The sequence below is a fragment of the Balaenoptera acutorostrata genome, chromosome 17 (assembly GCF_949987535.1).
Source record: "Balaenoptera acutorostrata chromosome 17, mBalAcu1.1, whole genome shotgun sequence".
NCBI classification, from domain to species: Eukaryota; Metazoa; Chordata; class Mammalia; order Artiodactyla; family Balaenopteridae; genus Balaenoptera; species Balaenoptera acutorostrata.
Window position 1 is genome coordinate 46,361,236 of NC_080080.1, and position 8,452 is coordinate 46,369,687.

The window sequence follows — 8,452 nt, forward strand, 5'->3', positions numbered from 1 at the left end:
AATCCTCACGCTAGAGGCCTAAGTACTTATCTCACTTCTTATTACCTGATACATCACATCTGGCTTTCACACAAAAATTACAAGGTATGATAAAATGCAAGAAAAGCACAGTCTAAAGAGACAAAAAAGCATAAGAACCAGACTCACCTATGACACAGATATTGGAATTATCAAACAAGAAATTTATAATAACTATGATTAATATGTTATGGGAATAATGGAAAACATAGACAATAATGGAAAAAGTAGACAATATGCAGAAGAGATGGGTAATGTAAGCTGACAGATGGAACTCTAAAACAACTTGAAATAAAATGCTAGAAATAAAAGACACTAACATAAATGAATGCCTTTGATGGGCTCATCAGTGGAGGATACAGCTTAAGGAAAGAAGCAGTAAGCTTGAGCTAGGTCAATAGAAACGTCTCAAGCTGAAGTACATAGTAAAAAAAAAACAAAACAACATCTAAGAGCTCTGAGAAATTTCAGAAGGTGTTACATACACATAATTAGAATACCAGAAGAAGAAAGAGAGTATAGAGCAGAAGAAATATTTGAAATAATAATGACCAGGAACTTTCCAAAGGTCAGAAACCAAAACACAGAACCAGGAAACTCAGACAGCACCCAACAGGATAAATTCTCCCCTCTACACCCACACCCAAAGCAACTCTGTATCTTGGCATATCATATCCAAACTGCAGAATACCAAAGACAAAGAGGAAATTTAGAAAGAGGTAGAGGAAAAATATCATCTATATAGGACCACAAATAAGAGTTACAATTACAGTGGACTTCTCATTGGAAACCAGGCAAGCAAGAAAAAGGTGGAGTGAAATACTTATTGTTGAAAGAAAGTACACCACAATCCAGAATTTCATATCCATGAAATAATCCTTCAAAATAAAGTAGAAATAAATACTTTTTCAGACAAACAAAACTGAAGGAATTCATTGCCAGAACTGCTCTGCAATAAATGTTAAAAGAAACTCTTTAGGGAGAAGGAAAGTGATATAGGTCAGAAACACAGATCCACATAAGAAAAGATGAATGTCAGAGAAAGAATAAATAAAAGTAAAATAAAATATTTCATTTTTCTTATTCTGAATTAATTAAGAGATAACAGTATAAAGTAATAATACAAACAACATATTGGTAATTATAGCATATGGATAAGTGAAATAAATTATGCCAATTTCATAAAGAACAGAAGGAGACATTGGAAATATTCTGTTATAAGGTACCTGTATTACCCATGAAGTGGTACAGTGCTATTTGAAGGTAGATTTAGATTAGGGAAAAATGAATATCACAAGTTTACATTAGGGAAAAATGTATATAGTAACCACTATTTTTAAAATATATATATAATTAATTTACTAAGAGAGACAGTAAACTAGAATTAGATAAAATACTGTTTAAAACCAGATAAGGCAGAAAAAGGGGAGGGGGGGAAGAACAAGTACAACTAATACAGAACAACTACTAACATGGTAGATATTAATCCAACAATATCAAAAATCACTCTGAATGTGAATGGTTTAAATACAGCAATTAAAAGATAGAGACTGTGAAAGTCAGTAAAAAAAAGAAAAAGCCAACTATGTTGTCTACAAAAAACCCACTTTAAATATGAACACTCATACAGGTTAAAGCTAAAAGGATAGAACAAGATACTTTTTCTTTCCCTTTAAAAAAATACCATAATAATGCTAATTAAAAGAAAGCTGAAGTAGATATATTAATTTCAGACAAAGTAGGCTTCAAAACAAGCAAAATAATGAAGTATAAAGAGGCACATTACCCAATTATAAAGGGATCAATACTTCTAAAAGACAATTCTAAGCGTGTTTGTATCTAACCATAAAACGTCAAAATACATGAGGCAAATACTGATAGAAATGAAAATAAAAACAGGAACTCCACTATTATAGTTGGAGACTTTAACATGCCTCTTTAAATAATTGATAGATCAAACATGTAGAAAATCAGCAAGGATACAGTTGACCTGAACACCACTATCAATTACTTCATCTATATTTATTTATAGAATACTGCTTCCAACAACAGCAGTATATGTAATCTGCTCAAACACACATGGAACATTCACCAAGAGATGCCACATATCTTGTTAAGGTGCAGGCCATAAAATACACATTAACACATTTAAAGTATAGATGTCATACAAAGTATGTTCTCAGACCACAATGGAAGTAAACTAGAGATCTATAATTAAAAGATAGCTGAAAATCTGCCAGTATTTGGAAATTAAATATCACCTTGCTAAATTAGACATGAGTTAAGAAGTGTCAAGAAAAAATGTTTAAATATTTTGAACTAAATGAATACGAAAATACAACAAATCAAAATTTATAGGATGCAGTGAGAGCAGTGCTTAGAAATTTATACCATTAAATGCATATATTATAAAAGAAGAAAGATCTAAAATCAATATCTAAGCCTCCACCTTAGGAAACTAGAAAGAGAAGAGTAATTTGAGCCTAAAACAAGCAGGAGAAAATAAATGTAAGGTAAACAACAATAATTAGAGCACAAATCAATGAAATTGAATCCAGAAAAACAATAGAGAAAATCAGCAGAAGTAAAAAAGTGATTCCTTGAAAAGATCAATAAAATAAAGCTCTAACCAAGCTAAGCAAGAAAACAAGAGAGAAGACACACATTACCCACATCAAAAATGAAGAAGTTATCACTGTTACTCCTGCGAACAGCGAAAGGAAAATAATGAAGTACTGTGAAAAACTCTATGCCCACAAATTTGATAACTTACATACAATGGAACTATTAATTGAAAGACACGAACTGCCAAAACTCACCCAAGGAAAAACAGTTAATCACAAGAGGTCTATATCTATTAAAGCAATGGAATCAATAATTAATAGCCTCACAGAAAGTAAAGCACCAGGCTCTGATCGATTCACTGGTAAATTCTATCAAACTTTTAAGCAACAAATGACACCAATTCTCTGCAATCTTTTCCAGAAAATAGAAGCAAAAATAACATTACTAACTCATTCTATGAATCCAGAATCATCCTAACACCAAAACTAGACAAAGACATAAAAGAAAGGAAAACTCTCTACCAATATTGCTCAGGAACATGGATGCAAAAATTCTCAACAAAAGATTAGCAAACCTATTCCAACAATGTTTTAAAAAATTATACATCAAAACTAAGGGGGGGGGGCGGAGGGAGAAGATGGCGGAAGAGTAAGACGTGGAGATCACCTTCCTTCCCACAGATACAGTAGAAATACATCTACACGTGGAACTGCTCCTACAGAACACCCACTGAACGCTGGCAGAAAACGCCCGACCTCCAAAAAGGCAAGAAACTCCCCCCGTACTTGGGTAGAGCAAAAGAAAAAAGAAATAACAGAGACAAAAGAATACGGACGGCACCTGCACCAGTGGGAGGGAGCTGTGAAGGAGGAAAGGTTTCCACGCACTAGGAGCCCCTTCGCGGGCGGAGACTGCGGGTGGCGGAGGGGGGAAGCTTTGGAGCCACGGAGGAGAGCGCAGCCCCAGGGGTGCGGAGGGCAAAGCGGAGAGGTTCCCGCACAGAGGCTCGGTGCCGAGCAGCACTCACCAGCCCGAGAGGCTTGTCTGCTCCCCCGCCGGGGCGGGCGGGGCTGGGAGCTGAGGCTCGGCTTCAGTCCGATCGCAGGGAGAGGACTGGGGCTGGCAGCATGAACACAGCCTGAAGGGTTTAGTGCACCACAGGTAGCCAGAAGTGAGTCCGGGAAAAAGTCTGCAGCTGCCGAAGAGGCAAGAGACTTTTTTTTGCCTCTTTGTTTCGCGGCGGGCAAGGAGAGGGGATTCAGAGCGCTGTCTAAACGAACTCCAGAGAAGGGCGCAAGCCGCGGCTATCAGCGCGGATCCCACAGCAACAGGGGCGCAGAGGGAAAAACGGAGAGACTCCCGCACAGAGGCTCGGCGCCGAGCAGCGCTCACCAGCCCGAGAGGCTTGTCTGCTCACCCGCCGGGGCGGGCGGGGCTGGGAGCTGAGGCTCGGCTTCGGTCGGATCGCAGGGAGAGGACTGGGGCTGGCAGCGTGAACACAGCCTGAAGGGCTTGGCGCACCACAGCTAGCCGGGAGGGAGACCGGGAAAAGGTCTGCAGCTGCCGAAGAGGCAAGAGACTTTTTCTTGCCTCTTAGTTTCGCTGCGCGCAAGGAGAGGGGATTCAGAGCGCCGCCTAAACGAACTCCAGAGAAGGGCGCGAGCCGCGGCGATCAGCGCGGACCCCAGAGACGGGCGTGAGACGCTGGGGCTGCTGCTGCCGCCTCCAAAAAGCCTGTGTGTGAGCACAGGTCACTCTCCACACCGCCCTTCCCAGGAGCCTGTGCAGCCCGCCACTGCCAGGGTCCCGGGATCCGGGGACAACATCCCCGGGAGAACGCACTGCGCGCCTCGGGCCGGTGCAACGTCACGCCGGCCTCGGCCACCGCAGGCTCTCCCCGCCTCCTCCGTACCCCTCCCTCCCCGCGGCCTGGGTGAGCCAGAGCCCCCGAAGCAGCTGCTCCTTTAACCCCGTCCTGTCTGGGCGGGGAACAGACGCCCTCAGGCGACCTACACGCAGAGGAGGGTCCAAATCCAAAGCTGAACCCCAGGAGCTGTGCGAACAGGGAAGAGAAGGGGAAATCTCTCCCAGCAGCCTCAGAAGCAGCGGATTAAAGCTCCACAAACAGCTTGATGTGCCTGCATCTGTTGAATACCTGAATAGACAACGAATCATCCCAAATTCAGGAGGTGGACTCTGGGAGCAGGAGATATTAATTTTTCCCCTTTTCCTTTTTTTTTGTGAGTGTATATGTATATGCTTCTGGGTGACATTTTGTCTGTATAGCTTTGCTTTACAATAGCTTTATTTTACTTCACTATATTATAGCCTCTTTCTTTCTTTCTTTCTATTTTTTCTCCCTTTTACTCTGAGCCGTGTGGACGAAAGGCTCTTGGTGCTCCAACCAGGCATCAGGGCCGTGCCTCTGAGGTGGGAGAGCCAACTACAGAACACTGGTCCACAAGAGACCTCCCAGCTCCACGTAATACCAAACGGCAAAAATCTCCCAGAGATCTCCATCTCAACATCAAGACCCAGCTTCACTCAATGACCAGCAAGCTACAGTGCTGGACACCCTATGCCAAACAACTAGCTAGACAGGAACACAACCCCATCCATTAGCAGAGAGGCTGCCTAAAATCATAATAAGGCCACAGACACACCAAAATACACCACCAGACGTGGACGTGCCCACCAGAAAGACAAGATCTAGCCTCATCCACCAGAAATCAGGCACTAGTTCCCTCCACCAGGAAGCCTACACAACCCACTGAACCAACCTTAGCCACTGGGGACAGATACCAAAAACAACGGGAACTACGAACCTGCAGCCTGTGAAAAGGAGACCCCAAACACAGTAAGATAGGCAAAATGAGACGACAGAAAAACACACAGCAGATGAAGGAGCAGGCTCAAAACACACTGGACTTAACAAATGAAGAGGAAATAGGTAGTCTACCTGAAAAAGAATTCAGAATAATGATAGTAAGGATGATCCAAAATCTTGGAAATAGAATAGACAAAATGCAAGAAACATTTAACAAGGATGTAGAAGAACTAAAGAGGAACCAAGCAATGATGAAAAACACAATAAATGAAATTAAAAATACTCTAGATGGGATCAATAGTAGAATAACTGAGGCAGAAGAAAGGATAAGTGACCTGGAAGATAAAATGGTGGAAATAACTACTACAGAGCAGGATAAAGAAAAAAGAATGAAAAGAACTGAGGACAGTCTCAGGGACCTCTGGGACAACATTAAACGCTCCAACATTCGAATTATAGGGGTACCAGAAGAAGAAGAGAAAAAGAAAGGGACTGAGAAAATTTTTGAAGAGAGTATAGTTGAAAACTTCCCTAATATGGGAAAGGAAATAGTTAATCAAGTCCTGGAAGCACAGAGAGTCCCATACAGGATAAACCCAAGGAGGAACACGCCAAGACACATATTAATCAAACTGTCAAAAATTAAATATAAGGAAAACATATTAAAGGCAGCAAGGGAAAAAAAAACAAATAACACACAAGGGAATCCCCATAAGGTTAACATCTGATCTATCAGCAGAAACTCTGCAAGCCAGAAGGGAGTGGCAGGATATACTTAAAGTCATGAAGGAGAAAAACCTACAACCAAGATTACTCTACCCAGCAAGGATCTCATTCAGATTTGATGGAGAAATTAAAACCTTTACAGACAAGCAAAAGCTGAGAGAGTTCAGCACCACCAAACCAGCTTTACAACAAATGCTAAAGGAACTTCTCTAGGCAAGAAACACAAGAGAAGGAAAACACCTACAATAACAAACCCAATACATTTAAGAAAATGGGAATAGGAACATACATATCGATAATTACCTTGAATGTAAATGGATTAAATGCTCCCACCAAAAGACACAGGCTGGCTGAATGGATACAAAAACAAGACCCATATATATGCTGTCTACAAGAGACACACTTCAGACCTAGAGACACATACAGATTGAAAGTGAGGGGATGGAAAAAGATATTCCATGCAAATGGAAATCAAAAGAAAGCTGGAGTAGCAATTCTCATATCAGACAAAATAGACTTTAAAATAAAGACTATTACAAGAGACAAAGAAGGACACTATATAATGATCAAGGGATCGATCCAAGAGGAAGGTATAACAATTGTAAATATTTATGCACCCAACATAGGAGCACCTCAATACATAAGGCAAATACTAACAGCCATAAAAGGGGAAATTGACAGCAACACAATCATAGTAGGGGACTTTAACACCCCACTTTCATCAATGGACAGATCATCCAAAATGAAAATAAATAAGGAAACACCAGCTTTAAATGATACATTAAACAATATGGACTTAATTGATATTTATAGGACATTCCACCCAAAAACAACAGAATACACATTTTTCTCAAGTGCTCATGGAACATTCTCCAGGATAGATCATATCTTGGGTCACAAATCAAGCCTTGGTAAATTTAAGAAAATTGAAATCGTATCAAGTATCTTTTCCGACCACAACGCTATGAGACTAGATATCAATTACAGGAAAAGATCTGTAAAAAATACAAACACATGGAGGCTACACAATACATTACTTAATAACGAAGTGATTACTGAAGAAATCAAAGGGGAAATCAAAAAATACCTAGAAACAAATTACAATGGAGACACGACGACCCAAAACCTATGGGACACAGCAAAAGCAGTGCTAAGAGGGAAGTTTATAGCAATACAAGCCTACCTCAAGAAACAGGAAACATCTCGAATAAACAACCTAACCTTGCACCTAAAGCAATTAGAGAAAGAAGAACAAAAAAACCCCAAAGCCAGCAGAAGGAAAGAAATTATAAAGATCAGGTCAGAAATAAATGAAAAAGAAATGAAGGAAACAATAGCAAAAATCAATGACACTAAAAGCTGGTTCTTTGAGAAGATAAACAAAATTGATAAACCATTAGCCAGACTCATCAAGAGAAAAAGGGAGAAGACTCAGATCAGTAGAATTAGAAATGAAAAAGGAGAAGTAACCACTGACACTGCAGAAATACAAAAGATCATGAGAGATTACTACAAGCAACTATATGCCAATAAAATGGACAACCTGGAAGAAATGGACAGATTCTTAGAAATGCACAAACTGCCGAGACTGAACCAGGAAGAAATAGAAAATATGAACAGACCAATCACAAGCACTGAAATTGAAACTGTGATTAAAAACCTTCCAACAAACAAAAGCCCAGGACCAGATGGCTTCACAGGCGAATTCTATCAAACATTTAGAGAAGAGCTAACACCTATCCTTCTCAAACTCTTCCAAAATATTGCAGAGGGAGGAACACTCCCCAACTCATTCTACGAGGCCACCATCACCCTGATACCAAAACCAGACAAAGATGTCACAAAGAAAGAAAACTACAGGCCAATATCACTGATGAACATAGATGCAAAAATCCTCAACAAAATACTAGCAAACAGAATCCAACAGCACATTAAAAGGATCATACACCATGATCAAGTGGGGTTTATCCCAGGAATGCAAGGATTCTTCAATATACGCAAATCAATCAATGTGATACACCATATTAACAAATTGAAGGAGAAAAACCATATGATCATCTCAATAGATGCAGAGAAAGCTTTCGACAAAATTCAACACCCATTTATGATAAAAGCCCTGCAGAAAGTAGGAATAGAGGGAACTTTCCTCAACATAATAAAGGCCATATATGACAAACCCACAGCCAACATTGTCCTCAATGGTGAAAACCTGAAACCATTTCCACTAAGATCAGGAACAAGACAAGGTTGCCCACTCTCACCACTATTATTCAACATAGTTCTGGAAGTCCTAGCCACAGCAATCAGAGAAGACAA